The sequence below is a fragment of the Tamandua tetradactyla genome, chromosome 3 (assembly GCF_023851605.1).
Source record: "Tamandua tetradactyla isolate mTamTet1 chromosome 3, mTamTet1.pri, whole genome shotgun sequence".
Taxonomy (NCBI): Eukaryota; Metazoa; Chordata; class Mammalia; order Pilosa; family Myrmecophagidae; genus Tamandua; species Tamandua tetradactyla.
In genome coordinates, this window is record NC_135329.1 from 144,504,619 (window position 1) to 144,524,609 (window position 19,991).

The 19,991-nt window shown below is 38.2% G+C and overlaps 1 pseudogene; it reads left to right on the top strand.

Annotated features, from left to right (window-relative positions):
• The first annotated feature begins 7,633 nt into the window (after positions 1 to 7,633).
• LOC143676805 (ubiquitin-conjugating enzyme E2 variant 1 pseudogene) lies at positions 7,634 to 8,358 on the top strand (annotated as a pseudogene).
• Positions 8,359 to 19,991: the final 11,633 nt, after the last annotated feature.

Genomic DNA, 19,991 nt, shown 5'->3' on the forward strand with positions numbered 1-19,991 from the left:
TAAAATGTGGAGAATTCAGGGTTTGGTTCATGCCCACAGTGAATTTACAGCCAAAATGAAGGCATGCCTTCTGAGATTTTCACAAATTGTTCATTTTTACCAATGATACACTTAACTTTACTACTGAGGAAACATTCTAATTCAAGAATAAAGGGAGAAAGATATTCTCATACATTTTTTTGTGGAAATGGATATGTTACAGCCTTTCTTTTGGATAGCAATCTTGCAAATGCATTACAATAAAAGCAAATACAATATCCCTCAATCCTTCAAGCCTGAACATGCATCTCATTGAAATAAAATACCACCATGTGAAACAAAAAAGCATTTGTAAAGTCCCCTTGAAGGACTGCAGAGAAAGGCAGAAGCATTAAACTTCCCCACCTGGAGCAGATCTGATATTCTTGCAAGCATTGGAAATTGCCAATTTGATGGGCCAGACCCTCAATCTTGGGGCTTGCCCTTATTAAACTTATTTTTGTAGTGGGGAAACTAAGCCTACTCATGTTCACTCCCAGAGACCCTCCTTTGTTGTCAAGATGTGGTCTCTCACCCTAAGTCAATTCTGCAGCTGAATCCACTTAGCTCACCCCCTGAAGGTATAAATCTGGCAAGGTGGGAATGAGAAAGCCTTCTTGACCAAAATGGAGAAGAGAAATGAAACAAAATAAAGTTTCTGTGCCTGAAAAATTTCAAATAGATTGAGAGGTCATCCTGGAGGTTATTCTTATACAATATTGTATAAATCAGGGTTCTCTAGAGAAACAGAATCAGCAGGAGATATTTGTAAATATGAGATTTATAAAGTATCTGATGCAACTGTGGGGATGCAAGAGTCCAAAATCTGTGGGGCAAGCTGTAAGCTGGCAGCTCCGATGAAGGTCCTTGATGAACTCTACAGGAGAGGCTGGCTAGCTAAAGAAGAAGTGAAAATTGACTCTTCTCCCTTAAAAGTCTTCAACAGATTAGATTAAATGTGGTTGACTGGATATCTCATTGTGAAAGATACACCTTTGTTGATCATAGATGTAATCAGCCACAGATGCAATCAACTGACTTATGATTTAATATACCAACCTTCTGGTTTATCAACCAGCCATGAAATATCCTTGCAGTAATGGTTAAGTCAGTGCTTACCTGACCAGAAAACTAAGCACCATCACTTGGCCAAGTTGACACCTGAACCTAACCATCACAGTCCACCCCTTGTCAACTTGGCAGCTACACACATCACGTTAAACCATACATATTCTCTAAATATAATACAATCACAGACATATGCTTCACCTCACAATACTCAACTTCCTGCATACAACCAGAAATGCACTAAATTTCTTCAGAACAGAGTGCAAGTCCTTAGAAAACATTCAATATTAAACTTGATATCTTATAACTTAAATACCATAACATGAACAATACAACTTATGTCATATGATAAGAAAACAAGATATTTGCTTTATGTACAAATTCAAACATAATCATAACAAAACAAGGAGGAAATATTCATACAATCACAGTCCTTGTTTCTGTAACTGGTCATATGGTCATAGTTCATATTTACCATGACCTTCTTCCACTACCCATTCCATGTTCCTTTTACACTCAGCAAACACTTCAGCTGGTCATGGTTCTTTGCCTTTTGAAGACCCAGTTACAGTGCCAACACCTTGCATGTCTGGGGCAATGTTCTCTAGGATGCTTTGTATGCTCTGAATCAGCATCCATTCTACGGTGCTGTTTCTCCCACAGCCAGGATTCATAGGTTGAGGAATCAAGGGGTAGAAATGGGAGTTGCACCACTTACTATCACCCCTAATGATCCACTAGGAGAATTTTTGCTTACTATGCCTGAAACCGCAAGCTCTTCTGGTCTAACTACAGGTCTTAGTCCCAAAAAGGGGAGTGCTCCTACCAGGAGACACAACATGAGTCCACTGAACTGGAAGTTAAGACTGCTACCTGCCACTTTGGGCCTCTCATGCCACTGAATCAACAGGCAAGGAAGGAGATTACTGTACTGGCTAGGGTGATTGATCCTGACTTCAAGGGGAAATAGGAGTACAACTGCATATGGAGGTAAAGAAGAGTTTACCTTCTTCTTACCATACACCCTTACTAGGGCATCTCTTAGTACTACCACATCCTGTGACTAAAGTCAATGGAGAACTGCAACAATTCAACCCAGGCAGGACTACCAATGGCTCAGAAACTTCAGGAATTAAAGTTTGGGTCACTTCACCAAGCCATAAAGTTGGGCATGCACAGCAGCACTCCATCATAAAATGGAAATGCTGTATAAAAGATAGGGCTCAAGCAGGTCCTGAAGGCACAAGTAAGTTACATGAGGAAGTGGCTCAAATAGCCATAGCTCCCACTCTTGCCAGATTACTTTCTCCTTCCCAGACCAAAGCTCTGGCCTCTTGGGGAGTTCCTTACAATCAGTTGACTGAGGAAAAGAAAACTAGAGCCTGGTTTTCAGATGGTTCTCATGATATATGGGTACCACCCAAAAGTGGGCAGCTATAGCACTATAGTTCCTTTCCAGGATGTCCCTGAAGGTTCAGCAGTGAGAGAAAATCCTCCTAGTAGATGGAATTCCAAGAGGTGCACCTGGTTGTTCATTTTTCTTGGAAGGAGAACTGGCCAGAGATGCATTTGTATACGAAATTATGGGCTGTTGTTAATGATTTATTTGGATGGTCAGGACCTGGGATGGAGTCTGACTAGAAATTAGCAACAAAGAGGTATGTGGATAAACCTTTATCAGTGGGCAAAAAAAACACAAAGATATTTGTGTCCCATGTGAATGCTTAACAGAGGGTGACCTCAGCAAAGGAGGGTTTTAAAAATCAAGGGGATAAGATGACCCATTCTGTGGATATACTCTTGCCATTGCCAAGGGGGTCATGAACAAAGGGTCATGATGGTAGGGATGGAGGTTATGGATGGACTCAGCAATGTGGACTTCTACTCACTGAGGCCAACCTGGCTATGACCATTGCTGAGTGCCCAATCTGCCAGCAGCAGAGACCCACAATCAGTCCCCAATATGGCATCATTCCCTGAGGTGATCAGCTTGATACCTGGGGGCAGGTCGATTACATTGGATTGCTTCCATCAAGGAAAGGGCAGTGATTTGTTCTAACTGGAATAGATACTTACTCTGGATATGGGTTTGCTTTTTCTGCATGCGATGCTTCTGTCAAAACTACCATCCATGGGCTTATGGAATGCCTTATCCACCATCATGGTATTCCATACAGCACTGCTTCTGATCAAGGAGGCTACTTCACAGCAGATGAAGTGCAGGAATGGGCACATGCTCATGGAATTCTCTGGTCTTACCATGTTCCCCATCATCCAGAGATGGCTGAGTTGATAGAATGGTGGAATGTGCTGGTTTGGAATTGTTATGTACCCCAGAAAAGTATGTTCTCTTAATTTTGATTCAATATCCTAGGGTGGAACCTTTGATTAGATTGTTTCCATGGAGACTGGCACACTCAATTGTGGGTGTGGCTTTTGATTAGATTACGTCCATGGAGTTGTAGCATGCCCAATTGTGCCCTTTTGATTAGATGGAGATGTGATTCTGCCCATTCAAGGTGGGGTCTTGATTAGTTTACTCGAGTCCTTTAAAAGGGGAAACATTTTTGAGAAGCCTCAGATGCAAATACAGACACAGATGTTTGGAAATATAGAAGGCCAGGAGATGCCAAGAGCTGAGAGATCCACCAGAAGTTAAATGGTTGCTTTAGAGCCAACAGAGATGTAGACATTTGGAGATGCTTGGAGTGCTGACAAAGAGAGCAGATGCCGACACATGGATGTTTGGAGATTCAGAGAATAGCAGACACACCACATGCCTTCCTATGAGATGCTAAGCAACCCAGAGCCCAGAGTTGTGTCCCAGAGGAGCTAAGTGATGCTTGGAGAGGAAACCACTGCCATTAGAAGATGGAAGCAACAGAACTGGGAACATGGACCAGCAGATGCCAGCCACATGCCTTCCCATGTAAAAAGACGTTTTGGGCTTTCTTGAGTCAAGTTATCTTTCTCTGGATGCCCTGGTTTGGACATGTTTATGGCCTTAGAACTCTGTAGAGAAAGAGCCACTGGCTTTCATCCACGGATGAAAGGGATTTGGAAGAAAAAAACTCAGTTTCAAACCACTATAATAGAATTAAACACAATATTTTTAAAACTACTTATTGCAAAGCTGTAGACTTTTTTTTTAACCTATAACCTTTTAATTATTAAAATTTAGACGTGCTAATACTATTAAGTTTTTAAAATTCCTATCAAGACTTAGAATACCAAAGTATTACATATGGCACAGTTTAGGAAATGTTGGAAATCCTGTTAAGATATGCTTTGTCTTCAATTTCTTTTATTCTAGCCTTAAAGCGCAGGCAGAAGGAGGTTTGTGAAGATACGTGAAAAATCCAAATGTCAATGGAACAATTATAACTTTAAAAATTTTCTTACTTGAGAAAAACTTAAATGCAATACACAATGGTAATATTTTCTAAAAGTCAAAATGCAATGCTTTATTAAATGCTTTCATGGAGTTCTTATATGAAAAGACAGTTTTATAGTCCTGAGTTCCATCAGTCAGTGGATTCTTTGTTTAGTGAAATGAATAGTCATTGAGATGCTTATAAAATATATAGAAATTTCAGGGTACACGGGTAGTTCAGTGGTTAAAATGTCTGCCTTTCATGCAGGAGACCCGGGTTTGATTCCCAGGCCATGTACCCCCCCCCCAAAAAAAAAAACAAATTTCATATCTTACTTCTAATCCTCATAACCTTAAGAAATAGTTATCATTATCACCATTTTATATGTGAAAAAATCAAATTTCAAAGAGTTTATGTAACTAGCATAATTTCATAGAGGTAATAAATGGTTGCTCAAGATATACAAATATTGAAAAAAAAAATATTTGCAAAGTCCTCTTGAGGAAAAAATGTAGACCTATTAAACTTCCCCACCTGGAGAATTCCTGATATTCTCTCAAGCATTAGGAACTGCCTGATTTAATAAGCCAAGCCCTCGATCTTGAGGCTTGCCCTTATGAATCTTATTTCTGTAATGGCAAAGCTAAACCTACTTATAATTATGCCTAGAGTTACCCTTAGAAAAGCTTTTTTGTTAGCTCAGATATGGCCCCTTTCTCTCTAAGCCAACTCGGCAAATAAATTCACGTGACTTTCAGGGGGGTAAGTTTCCCTGGCAATGGGGGACATGACTCCCAGGCATGAGCCTGACTCTGGCACTGTGGGATTGAAAAAGCCTTCTTGACCAAAAGGGGAAAAAGAACTGGAACAATATTAAGTTGCAGTGGCTAAGATACTTCAAGTAGAGTCAAGAGTTCATCTGGAGGTGACCCTTGTGCGATGTTACAGACTACCATGGTACGCCAAGCCCCAACCAACAGTATTCCAGAAGCCCCTAAAAAATACCTTGGACTTGACCTAAGGCTCTATAAATGTTTTACTTAGTTTTTTTTTTTTTTTTTCAGAAACTTAAGGCTTCCAGATTGTTCTTATGCCAGAAAGCCCTGAAACCCAGAGGTACCATTCTCTCCAAGAACGTCAATCAGTTCTATCCCTCTACCCTAGAAGGCTGACACCCCTTTCCAGCACAAGTTAAAATGGTCATTGCCCAGATGTCCTTAAGATTGAGAGAAGATCCAATGAGAGGAAGCAGGGGTAGCTGAGAAGTTAGGATTTAACAAAGGATTATGACTATTGACTCAATTATATAGATATTCGTTTTTAGTTTCTAGTGTGGCAGAATAACCCGAAGCAAATACCTGAAATTGTTAAACTATAATCCAGTAGCCCTGATGTTTGATGATGATTGTATAACTCTATAGCTTTTATCATGTGACCATGTGATTATAAAACTCTTGTGACTGGCCCTCCCTATATCCAGCGTATGAGTAGATGAATAATAAAGATATGCATGAAAAAAAATCTGTCGGGAATATGGGGAAAATACCCCTATGTAAACTATGGACAATAGTTTTAGGACAACTTTAATAATCTTTCATCAGCTATAACAATGTAACTACCGTTTAAAAAGAGTAGAATTATTTTTAAAAAGTGTTATCAATTGTAACACATTTTCCACACCTAAGCAAGTGTTGGTGGTGGGGTGGTGTACGGGAATCCTGTATTTTGTGCATGATTGTTCTGTAAACCTACAATTTCTCTAATAAAAATTCTTTTTTAAAGTGAGAACTTAACCGATGCTCAGAGAGTCAGTCAATCATAGCCCCAGGATTTTGAGAAGAGAAGTTGTTTATTTAGCAAAGGCTAGCCTTACTAAGACAGGATGACAGTCCTCAAAGCTGTCTCCCCAAACTAGAGAAACTTTAGTGTTTTATAGCATTCACGCAAAGGCAGGGAGGCTTGGGATAATAAACAAGGGAGTTTGAGATGAGGAGGTCAGAGTTGGCCTAATTACCGAATATGCATAGAGTGGTAGACACTCTACCACTGCTTAGGCAACTGTGCACGTCAGATGTGCTGACCTTGATTAGAACTGGCTTGTATCTACAAGACAGTTTAGGAATTTGGGGTCCTGGGCTGACTCATATTAATCTCAACAAGGAACTATGTGCATGGGCAACTGACTTCAGGGTTGCAAGACAAGATAAGGGAATACAGATGGGGCCGGTCACGAGCTGTCCAATTACATGGTGCAGTTTCAAAACATACCAGTAAAACAAGGCATCTGGGTTACAGTTCAGTAAGTGTGATTTTTATTGTTGTAATTGGGCAAGGTTTTCTCATAAGTTAACCTTCTTTGTAATGGTGCATATCTTGGTGGTTAAAGCTAATTAAGGCTGGTCAAGCTGGAGCTGTTAAATGTAAGAACTTGTCTATGAGGTGTGAAGGTGGAGATTTTGGTGAAAAGAGAAATGGAAACTTGCAACCTGAGGGGGTGCTGCTTCAGGAAATGGTCGGTGGGTTGGGGGTTTGGGTGCATATGAAAAACAGGTCAGGGTCTACTACACTAGGTTTTATTACTATTTTTGAATATTTGGGTTCTATTTCTGCTAGTTCTGTTAAATTTTGCTTTACATATTTTGAGTATTCATTGGATACTTGTAAGTTTATAATTATATATTCCTAGCGAGTTGAGCCTTTTATTACTGTGAGATGTTCTTTATCTCTAGAAATACTAGAGTCAGTATTTAAGAGGCAAAACGTATTTAGATTTACCTACCTATTTACCGTGTCTGTTTTGAGATTAATTCTGCCTGAAGAACACCTTTAGTATTTCATTTAGTATACATCTGCTGGTGGTAATTTTTTTTAGTGTTTGTTGATAATGTCACTTTTCCTTCATTTAAAAAGTATTTTCACTGGTAGGGTAAATTAAATTATGCACCACCTCAAAAGACATGCTCTTAATCTACGTTGTGGGTATAGAACCATTTATAAATAGGACTTTTGAAGATGTTATTTTTAGTTAAGACATTAGTTCTTAGCTGTGAATCAGTGTGGGTCTTAATCCATATTACTGGCAGCTTTATAAAGAAAAGAAACTAGAAGTCAAAAAACAGAGAAGGCCATAGGCAAGAGCCCAAAGGTGGAAATCAGCAAAACCAGAAGAGCAGATGCAAGGCGAGAGAGCACCATGTGTCAGGAGGCAGAAATGCAAACTAAGAGAGCCCAAGGAGTGCAGCACGCCAGCACTAGGACACTCCGGCGTTCAGGGAGAAAACATTGCCTTGGCCAATGCCTTGGCCTTGTACTTAGAGCCTCTGAAATGGTGAGCTAACAACTAACAAATGCTTGTTGTTTAATCTTTGCGTGATATTTGTCATAGCAGCCTGGCAAATGAGCGATAACTGGGTATGTTATCTTCTTCCAAAGAGGGTTCACATTTGCTCCTGGCCAATAACTAGGTTAGGAGTACTAGCAATATAGAAAACTTTATTGGAATGAAGGCTTGAGATGACTCAAAGCCAGGTTGGCCTTCGAGTGACAGTGACGCAAGATGGCAGTCACCATGGGCTCAGAAAATTTATGAAAACCAAATATGCAGCCTTAAAATAGAGTATGGACCTAAATACCCAGAAGCACCCCCCTTTGTAAGGTTTGTAGCAAAAAGTAATATGAATGGAGTTAATAGTTCTAATGGAGTGATGGGCCCAAGAGCCGTATCAGTGCTAGCAAAATGGTAGAATTCTTATAGCATCAAAGTTGTCCTGCAAGAGCTCTGGCACCTAATGATGTCTAAAGAAAATATGAAACTCCCTCAGCCGCCTGAAGGACAGTGTTACAGCAATTAATCAAAAAGAAAAACCACAGGCCCTCCCCCCACCCCCATTCGATTTAAGCAGTCTTCATCTTCCACAGTAGTATTTCTAGATACATCTGTAGACCTCAAAATACTGGAAACAAAGCTCCCATTCAAAGGCATTTTCTCTTAAGGTACTGTAAATGATACTATTTTTTTTGTCCATTTGAAATGTATAAGTTGTGCTATAACAAATCATATGGTCAAGTGTAACCACTGTCCATATAATTGAACTTCTGTGATCAAGAAAGTGTATTTAAATTGGTTCCATCATAACCGGTGGGGCACATTTAACTCAACTGTGGAAAGACACATCATCTTACTGCTGATTACGTGGTCTGGGGTCTCTGCCTTCTCCCCCTTCCTTCTCTCCCTCCAGATTGGGGTGGCTTATGAGACTAGATGTGAAGGCTTTAGGTCGTAGCCTGTGAGACTGCTGCTGGGTGTTTGTGGGTGCTTCAAGTGTACCCCCCCACCTCGGTTTCTTTTTCTAAGTCATAAATGTCTACCCCATTCCAGGCCATCACCCTTTCCCCACTCTCACTACCACCCTTGGCCGAAGACTAGATTGCAATCCCCCCCCCCCCCAACTCTGCTCCCCTCTGAAATTGGCCTTTGGGGAGGAATTCTTTCAGGGCTTGCCCCATATCCCCCCCCCCCCCAATCAAGGGGTGCTGCTTTTTCCTTCCTCCTCCTGACGTCCCTGCCTTCACCCGCTGCTTTCCATGACACTTCCTTGCTTTGGCCAGAAGCTGTCAGGTAAGGTTGGAAAGCCTCTGACCTCCCTCATTTAGTTTTGGAATCACATTTCTTTACTCTTCACCAGCCTGGGAAATGAAAATTGGGTCCTCAGCCCTGCCACCCTCTGCTGTCATTGTCAGCTGATGCACTTTTTTTTAGCTCAGGTTTTGATACGGTGAAAAGAGCCATCCCCAGGGTTACTCAGACCCACCAGCTCAGAGTCCTTGGTGGTTAACCTCGGAGAAAGGCCACATGAAGACTCCTGTAAGCACACACAGTCCCTTGGAAGGAATTGTGTTCTTTCCTTGTGATTGCTTTTGCTTTTAAAAATTGAAGAAGTTTTAAACCAGGCTCTATTTGGTTTTCCTTGTAACCTGTTTGAATCAAGTTTGGAATCTGACAACTGGAACAAAAAGAACCTTGAATTCAGTGTGTACTTTGGTTTTGATGCCGCTGCCTCACGATCTTCAGCAGGGATTCAGAAAGAACTCAGTGTGCACAGCAGATCCCTGAAATCGGCGGGCTTGACTTTCTGAAAGGAAGCTCCCATTCAAAGTGCTTTCTCCCACTTTTCTGTTCAGGACCACTATTTGCTAAAATGTGGATGCCTACCGAAATAAAAGCAATTCATTGTGTCCTCAAAAGACAAACGAAACACCAGGCTGGCTTTTCTCAATTCACCCCTACTTTTAGGGAGTATCCTTTACTATTGCAAACTAAAGTTAGAGGTGTTTCCCAAGGTCCCCCTAATTGTTGGCCCCTGACCTACAATTATTGTCTCTCTAACCCCATTACTTTACCAAAATTTCTGCTCAGATTTTCTGCTTCTCAACTGTCTTTTCCTTGGAGTTGGCAGATACCTCCAGGGAAAAAGCAATTAAAATACCAGGTTCACTACTCTGGGTTTCTTCTCTTTGGATTTTCGCTCTATAATCTTTCACTACCTTGAATGTACTTAAACAGTTTTGTTTTTTTCTTAAATATATCCAGCTTTTACCCAGCCCGTGCATGTCTCCGCAAAGCAAACGTAAAACCAGAAAAATCCAACAAATGGTGCTGCAGAAATGGAATACTCACATGGAAAAACAATGCAATGTGATCCTCGCCATACAGCATGTATATATATCCAGCTTTTGTGGTTGCTTTCAAAGGGATGGTTGGTTCAACCACGGTTAGATCCACGACTGAAGGCAGAATTGTTGGTACCCTGCCCATATCTTCTTGGCAAACAGTGATGAATCCCAACTTCCAGACCTGTAACTCTTTACCTGTGGGGCAGGCTGGGAATTCAGGGAGTTAACACCAATGGGAGCAGCTCTCAACCAATGGCATAATGAAAGGAGTTGTTAGATAAATACTCCAGCTCCCTTGCCCAAATAATGGGAATAATTCTGAGGCATAAGCGTGCATGGGTGGTTTAGTGGTAGATTGCTTGCCTTGCATGTGGGAGACCTGGGTTTGATTCCTAGACCGTGCTCCCCCACCCCCTCCCCAAAACACACACACACACACACACACACACACACACACACACACACACACACAAAACTCGGAGGCATGATCATCACAGTCATCCAGAGTTCCCATGTAGGATTGGGCTCCAAGTACCTTCAGCAATAATCTGCTCAACAATACACCTTTTATTGTCTTGGTTTCCATCCTGTCTTGCTATGCTTTTTATACTCATTCCCGTATCTCAAGTTCAGTGTCTAAGGCAATCCAACCTAAAACAGAAACTTGATCCTACTCCTGGATTATTTTGGGTTATATTAAACTTGGCAAGTTTTTGCCAATCCCTTTCTTTTCAAACCTTTCTTTAACATCCATTTTTGAGATTGCATTAAATTTTAATTTGATTTTTAAATAAGTGCTACATTCATGAGTTTCAAAAATGGAAAACAAAGATCATGACAAGAAAAAATATTTTGTTCCTTGTTTTGTTTTTTTTTTAAATAATTTCCAAGTGGAGAAGGAAGAAATGCCGAATTTATTTCACCATTTTTATACTAAAAGGGCAAAACGATCTCATTCTTTGATTTTCAGGATGTTTCTTGTAACCAAATCATGGATTTTTTTTTTTATCTTTATAGGCTTTAGTTTTTAATACAGTTTTAGATTTACAGAATAATTGAGTAGAGAGTATATAGAGTTCTGTATACCTGCCCTCCAATTCCCCATCCCTGGCAGTTTCCCCTATTGACATCTTGTGCTAATGTGGCACATTTGTTATGATTAATGAACCAATTTTGACTCATGATCATTAACTATAGTCTGTGGTTTACATTAAGGGTCCCTCTCTGTGCTGTACAGTTCTATGTGTTTTGACAAATGCCTAATCTCCTTTCTCATGTGCTCCATATTTTTATTCTTTCCATTGTTCCTTCTTCCTTCCTGATGCCCAAGTTTCCTTCTTTTATCATTTCCTTTTTATTTCAAGACCTTCCTTTAGCCATTCTATTAGGGTAGGTCTGTTGTCAACAAAACTCTTAGTTTTCCTTATATGAGAATATCTTGTTTTCTCCTTCATCTTTGAAGATTTTCACTGGGTATAGGATTCCAGTTGACAGTTCTTTTCCTTTAGCATTTGAAAAGTATTGTGCCCCTTCTTTGTGGTTTCCATGATTTCTGATGAGAAATTTATTGTGATTCTGATTATTTTTAAGATTTTTTTTCTTTGTCTTTAATTTTCAGAATTTTGATTATGATGCGTCTTGGCATGGACTTCTTTTCTTTCTGTTGTCCCCTAAAAACAGAGTTCAAATTTCAGTTACGATGGTATAGTAACTGTGAGTAATTGCATAAAGTACAAATTTTGCTGCTAGCTCTTTAGTCCACAAATCACTGTATAATAACAGATGTGTGTCATGATCAGTGATTGAGCATATCCCTTCTTTCAAATTCTGTTCGTGAACAATCACTGCATTTATGTTTCTCATTTTGTATACAGATAGCAACGAGTGCCATTCTGTTGTCTTTTTTGTCTCCCAGTCATAAGCTTCTGTGACTTTTTACAAAAATGGATAAGCCAGAAAGGAATTGGTCAAAAAGTTAAAAGTGCACCAAATAAACAAAGAGAGATAATGCCGCAAGTGAAATTCTTGAGTCGAACATAAGGTGAACTATAGAAACAGCCGACCTTGGGAATGTTGACACTGCCCTCCTTTGTGAGACTCCAGAAAGGGCAGCCGGAGGAGTTTTGGGAAGGTAATTTTATCGACGTAAATGGGAAAGTGGTTGTGACAAAAAGGATAAAGATATCCTACAGGAAATGTCACCGGCAAAAAAACCTTCACATTAAAGCAGCTCTTGGAGATGTTTTGTGACATTTGGGTACAAAGGGCAGCATGTTGGAAACTGTTCCAAACTTAGAAAGGAGTAAGTCAGTTAGCAAGGGCACAGAAAAGATGTTTGTTCCTTATCCTAAGTTATTTAACGAGAGGAACAGTACTGTTCAAAGTCCTCTCAATAAGCTTTTTCTAAACAAATAAATAAAACACTTTAATTCTCAATGTTTCTAATGTTTTAAACTATAGAATACTAAATAAATATTAGTTTTATTTCCTTTTTCATTTCCCCCTATATTTCTAGCTGGCGGTAAGAGTATGTTTGATGTTTGACAAAAATTTTTAAAGGTGCCTGGTCATTTGTATGGCCCCACACTACTGTGCAAAGTGAAGACTGCCTGTAATTGGAATTGAGAAACTCAGGTTTCTTCTCTTTTCCCTATACCTGCCTGCCCTCTGCTGGAAGTGCCAAAGATTAGTGAGATTTCTAAAGACAAGCCACACATCAGTGATGCTATACTTCTCCCTTCCCCTAACTCTTTACCAACACACTCAAGAAATGCAAAGCATTCCCATCAGAAGTAGTGATGCTTTAATTCTCAGTCTTTGATGAGAATTAAGGCCATTCAGCTGTCACATGATGTAAATAAGTTCTCTTACTTTAATTCTGTGCCTGGAGTGTAATCTTCTGATACAAGCTTATTGTTAGGGGGAACACAGGAAGTTATTTAGTCCAACTACTGGCTAATGTCAACATTCACTGCATAACTAAAACTTTTTCCTGGGCTGTAAGTGATATAATCATCTTTAAATCCAGATTGGATTTTTTACTTAAACAAATTTCACTTGAAATTTTCTTCTCTTGCTAAGTTTCTACAATTGTCCTCATTGGCTAAGCAATGATTTCCATAAATATTTAGAACTAATAGGTATGTAAATATGTCTCTTGTGACTGATATATGAGCTATAGACTTTCAATTTCTTTCCAGAACTTTCACATCTGCTTCTAGACTGAGTTCTAAGATACTGCATTAATCTTCCTTTTTTCACCCTACTCCCACACCTCACCTCCACAATTTAAATTCTAATGTAATGTAATACCACTTTTTTGCTCAGTGGTTTAGCATAGGCTAAGTCCACAAAAGATGCTTAATAAAAATGTGTTAAATGTATAAATACTTCAGTATGTTTCGTTTTCTTGATGTACACTGCCAAGGTTATATCATACAATAATGAGAATGAATAGGAATTTAGAAGCAGGCAAATTGTGTATCTAGAAGACTGTTAAGAGATGTCTTTTTGCTCAAAAGGAGGGACAGAGATTATAGAATATTTAGGAACATAAATGTAAAAATTTCCCTTGTCCATCTCAGATTTTTGTTGTTCAAAGTATATATGTTTATTCGTATAAAATATAGCTATAGTAAGACAGTAAAGGAAACAGGCTTAAAAAACAAAGACAAAAGCCATTATTTTAGAGCGCTAAGATACTGAATTCTCAGTTTTGTTAGAAAGCTTGCACAATGGCTGGTCATCAATTTTTGGGTTCCCCTATAAAAAATTCTAACAAATATAAAATGAATAAGATAGGTGTTTTTATTTCCAGCCTGTCAATAATTCACATGTAACATAACATAGAATGTGGCTTACTATTATACGGTTTTTTCTTTCAAGAATTCCATAGATAATTCTGGTCACAAGGAAAGTTATTATCATGCCCATGTTATATTTGGAGAAATGAAGACACAGAGCAAAATAATAAGAGGTGATAGATTTTAGGATAGATCTGGGAATAGAACACTGGGGCCACTGATTTATTTTACTTTACTAGATAATGATTTTCATTTTTTTTTTTTGCTTACATGAAAGTGTATACTCCTTAAAATAATTTTGAAAAATGATGTACCTCTTACATTTTTATGTTGACATCTGAAGTTTTTCTCACAAATTTGAATATTAGCAAAGTATGTAACCATACTGTAAATATTAACACTTTTAACAAAAACTTATTGCATTGCTCTTTTAATACATACAATATAATAAATAACAGAGCAATTTTCTGCCCATTCATTAGTTATTTAAAAATATGAGCAGTTCTTATCTAGCATTAGGAAATATTATATTGTTCCTGTTTCTCCTTGAACTTGCATTTCCATTTTACTTTGTCCATGGAATTTTGTTCTTTGTATTTGAAAGTTTTAAAAAAGCTAATCATAATGTTGGAAGCAATAAAAACTGTATATATTACATTTTAAAATGTATTTTCTGTGATGATAAAGCTAAATGTCAAATTTTTCTTCTTGATTGATTTATCACAATTATCAGTATACAATTGAACATACCGCAAATGTATTATAAAATCAGATAATTTCTAAACATAATTAACATGTAACTGGAACCACATCTCATAGTACGAGGGTTGGAGCGTTTTCATTTTTAATTAGTTCATATCTCAATATGTGTATATTACTTATTGCTAAAATATGATTGGATTCAGTGGAAATTAATAGCAAAAAGATGTTATTGGCTGCTTTTACATGTAGGGCTTATAAACGTTGATTGATGATTGTCTAAAAGGGTATTATTAATAGCAGAATCTACAATTCATTTTTGTTAAGCTAATATATATCTAGTAAATACATTGTAGGATAGAATAAGCTGATAGAAACCAATAAGAGCAAGCAGGAAATGCATCCAAATGAAAAATGAATATAGATTTTCTGTACTTAATATCTTTAGGAAAAAGTGAATTAAAAATTTTCTCTTATGACTCAAATACAAAACACTAACTCACTCCCCAATATATTGTTCTTGTTACTTGAAAACGTAATGTGGATCAGTGAAAACAGTTGTGGAAATCTTGAACTCTTCTTGAAATCATGCGGCTGAAACACAGATGAAGGCTCTGACTGAGGCATCCCTTTCGGGATTTACACCCTGGGGCCGAGTCACAGAGCAGGATTCAAGATGAGCGAGAGGCTTTTACTTGGCTGCACATTCACCTCTACTTTTTCTCAGTCTACACTATTTCTATACTAATTCCTAAAATATCTGAATCGCTAGGCCCAGTATTCTGATGTAATAAACAATTTATCTTCTTATTGCTAGAATTAATATATATGTATGTATTCAAAGACTGTGGTTTTCATATTTACTTATATCTGTGAAAACATTAAGTGTGCCTTTATTCATATTCAGCACTTAAATATAAAATACAAGGGTAAAAATAGACATTGAATAAACTGTGATTCTGAGTCTTGGATTACTAAAATGATATTTTCATGTTGCTAAGAAACAGTTTCCGTTAGTTGGACCAAAACATCATCAGTGTTTTCTGTTCCCTTACAATCCAGTAAACTGAGAACCTGCATATGGGTTGGAATACTTACGTTTAATTACAAATGCACAGATCCCTACCTGTGGTGGCCAGCCTGCAGGATGGTGCCCCGTGATGCCCACCTCCGCATACGGCCCTGTGGAGCCCCCCCTACATTGTATATACCGGGGTTGGTCCGTGTGACCCACAGAACACAGAGAAATGATGGCGTGTCCCGTCCGAGACTGTTACAGAAGGCGCTGGGGCTCGTGCCTTCAGGCGCTACCCTGAGCCAGGAACACCCAGCTAAACTCCTCCCACCTTCTTGAACCTCTGTGAGATACCACTTTTGTTTTAGGCAGTTAATATTTTGGAGAAATTGGTTTTGCAGCAATGGATAACTAATAAAACCACCTTTAGTTACAGTGCTTCCTATTGAACTTGTTACTTAAATTATCCTTTAGTCTAAGTCTGTCCTTTTTAACTAGCACATTACTTTGACATTGAGGACCCTAAAGGGGTAGTTCTTGGTGATGGTGGCTCCACCCGCCTCCTACCCAGGGGGCACACTAGAGCTTCATGCCAGGGTGTTTTTGGTTGTCAGAATGATTAAGGGAATGCATTGGCCTCCAGAAAGTGTGAGCTCGGGATGCCAGACACCTTGCAATAAGCAAAGGCACTTCATTTAAAGATAGTAAAGGAAGCATTAACAAAATATTTATGAAAAGTGAGTGTTGCTCTAACAGAACTGAAAATCACTGGTTTTAAAGTTAGAATGGACATAGCCCAAATACCCGGAGAGAGTGGGATAGAAAGATCAAAGGTGATGGTAGAGTTATACAGAGAAGGTAGGATTTAACAAACAAATATGATTGCTGAGTCATTAAATCGATGCTTCATTTTTGTTAAGCTAATACATATCTAGTAAATACATTGTAGGATAGAATAAACTGATAGAAACCAATAAGAGCAAGCAGGAAATGCGTCCAAGTGAAAAATGAATAAGTCTCCAGTATCTTAGAACAGTTAAACGTAAAAATCTAAAACTGGAATTGTAACCCATACCAAACTATGAAATCTGTTCTACAACTAATTGTTGTGCAGTGCTTTGAAACTTATTGCTTTTTCATATATGTTATTTTTCACACCCAAAAAAAGTCAGTTGCGATGATAAAAATTATATATATTCCTTCTAGCCTCCAATGTTCTGGAGCAGCTGGAAGGAAAAATCTGAGATGAATGTATGGTAGCACATGACAAACTCTGGGATCTGGCCTGTAACTACTTGTTGAAGAGTGCTTTGAAAACTATTGCTTTTTTCTTTCTTAGCCTTGTATATATGTTATATTATACAATAAAAAAGTTAAAAATTACAAAAAATTTTAAAAATTGAATTGAGTGTTCAAGAACTGTATCTCTTGATTAAATGTGGGGGTCTTTGGGCGGAATTATTAGCTGGAAAATAGGATGAATAACTTCTAAAATGCTGATATCGTTAAGCCAATATAATCCCTCTTGTAGGATCTGACATGATTTACAGATATGTGGCAAAGGAATATCTTTTTAATAAACTTCTTTCACAGGCAAAAAAAAAAATGATATAAATCTTACAATCTATGTTCTAATTTTGATGTCCCGTAAAGTTCTTTTGAGTCATTTTTTCCTCCATTCTTAGATCCCATCCAGTATCATGCATTCTATTTAATTTTCTTTTTCTCTTTAGTTTCTCTTTTTTTAATTGTAGAAACACATGTATAAATAAATCACTCCATTCCAAACCCTCCCAAGAATACCTTTCAGTGGGATTTGACACATTTACAGCGTTGTAGCATTTTAACCACTATCCATTATTAGAACTTTTCCTTCACACCAAACCAAAGCCCTACTCTCATTATGCATTAACTTTCGGGTTGTCCTGGCCTTCACCCCTGGTAACCTATTCTCTACTTTCTGTCTCTGTAAGTTTGGATATTCTCTGATATTTTCTTTATGACTACCATGGCGCTTAAATTTAACATCCTAAATTTATAACAGTCTCATTTACCTTAATACCAACTAGACTTAGTAGTGCACAAACACCATGTTCTATATTCCTCCACCCCCATCCCCCACCTTTATGACGTTCTTGTCACAAATTATATGTTATACATTATGATTCTAAAACCACTGATTTATCATTACTGTTAATGTATCCACCTTTTTACATTGTGTAGGGAATAAAAAATGGAGTTATAAATCAAAAGCAGAATAGTACTGGTATTATTATTTACCCATGTCATTATCTTTACAATAGATTTTTATTTCTTCATGTGGCTTCTGCCTCTTTCCCTTTAGCATTTCTTGTAGGGCTGGTCTAGTGGTGATGGACTCCCTCAGTTTTTGTTTATTTGGGAATGTTTTAATCCCTCCTTCCTTTCTTTTTTTTTTTCTCTCTTGGCATGTGCAGGCTCCAGGAAGTGAACCTGGGTCTCTGGCTTGTCAGGCCAGAATTCTACACTGAGCAATCCTTGCACTGCCCTCCCTCCTTCATTTTTGAAAGAAACTTTTGCCAGATACGGAATTCATGGTTGGCAGTTTTTTGCTATCAGCACTTTAAATATGTCTTCCCAATACCTTCTGGCCTCCATGGTTTCTGATGAGAAATTGACATTTAATCTTACCGAGGCTCCTTTATATGTGACATGTTCCTAAACTTTTTTTTTATTTTTATTAATTAAAAAAAAATTACAAGAAACAAACGTTCCCAACACATACACTCAGCAATTCACAATATCATCACATAGTTGCATATTCATCATCATGATCATTTCCCAGAACATTAGCATCAATTCAGAAAAAGAAATAAAAAGACAACAGAAAAATATAACAAACAGAAAAAAAATTTTTTTACAGGCCATACCCCTTACTGATCCCTTTCATTGATCACTAACATTTCAAACTAAATCTATTTTAACATTTGTTCCCCCTATTATTTATTTTTATTCCATATGTTCCTCTCATCTGTTGACAAGGTAGGTAAAAGGAGCATCAGACACAAGGTTTTCACAATCACACAGTCACATTGTGAAAGCTATATCATTATACAATCATCATCAAGAAACATGGCTACTGGAACACAGCTCTACATTTTCAGGCAGTTCCCTCCAGCCTCTCCACTACATCTTGGATAACAAGTTGATATCTACTTAATGCATAAGAATAACCTCCAGGATAACCTCTCGACTCTGGAATCTCCAGCCATTGACACTTTGTCTCATTTCACTCTTCCCCCTTTTGGTCGAGAAGGTTTTCTCAATCCCTTGATGCTGGGTCTCAGCTCATTCTAGAGTTTTTCTCAATCCCTTGATGCTGAATCTCAGCTCATTCTGGGATTTCTGTCCCATGCTGCCAGGAAGATCCACACCCCTGGTAGTCATGTCCCATGTAGACAGGGGAAGGGTGGTGAGTCTGCTTGCTGTGTTGGCCTATTTCTATCTCCTGATGGTCTCTGTTACCAAGGAAATATTCCAAGTTTATTCACTAATGTCAGTTCATATCAGTGAGACCATAAAGTATTTGTCCTTTTGTTTCTGGCTAATCACACTCAGCATAATGTCCTTAAGGTCCATTCATGTTGTTACATACTTCATAACTTTATTCTGTCTTACAGCTGCATAATATTCCATCTTATGTAAATGTCACAGTTTGTTTAGCCAACTGTGTTGATGGACATTTTGGCTGTTTCCATCTCTTGGTAATTGTTAATAATGCTGCTATAAACATTGGTGTGTAAATGTCCATTTGTGTCCTTGGCCTCGTGTCCTTTGAGGAGAGACAGAATATAGATGTGTCTTGTTTTTTAATCCATTCTGCCAGACTATGTCTTTTGATTGGAGAGTTTAATCCATTAACATTCAGTGTTACTACTGCATGGGCAGTACTTTCTTCTACTATTTTGCCTTCTTGATTTTATATGTCATATCTAATTTTCCTTCTTTTTAGCTTTACTCATAGTCTTCCTTTCTACACTCTTCTCCACACCTCTCTCTTCTGTCTTCGTATCTGTCTCTAGTGTTCCCTTTAGTATTTCTTGCAGAGCTGGTCTCTTGGTCACAAATTCTCTCAGTGACTTTTTTGTCTGAAAATGTCTTAATTTCTCCCTCATTTATGAAGGACAGTTTTGCTGGATATAGAATTCTTGGTTGGCAGTTTTTCTCTTTTAATAATTTAAATATATTATCCCACTGTCTTCTCACCTCCTTGGTTTCTGCTGAGAGATCTGCGCATAGTCTTATTGGGCTTCCCTTGTATGTGATGGATTGCTTTTCTCTTGCTGCTTTCAAGATCCTCTC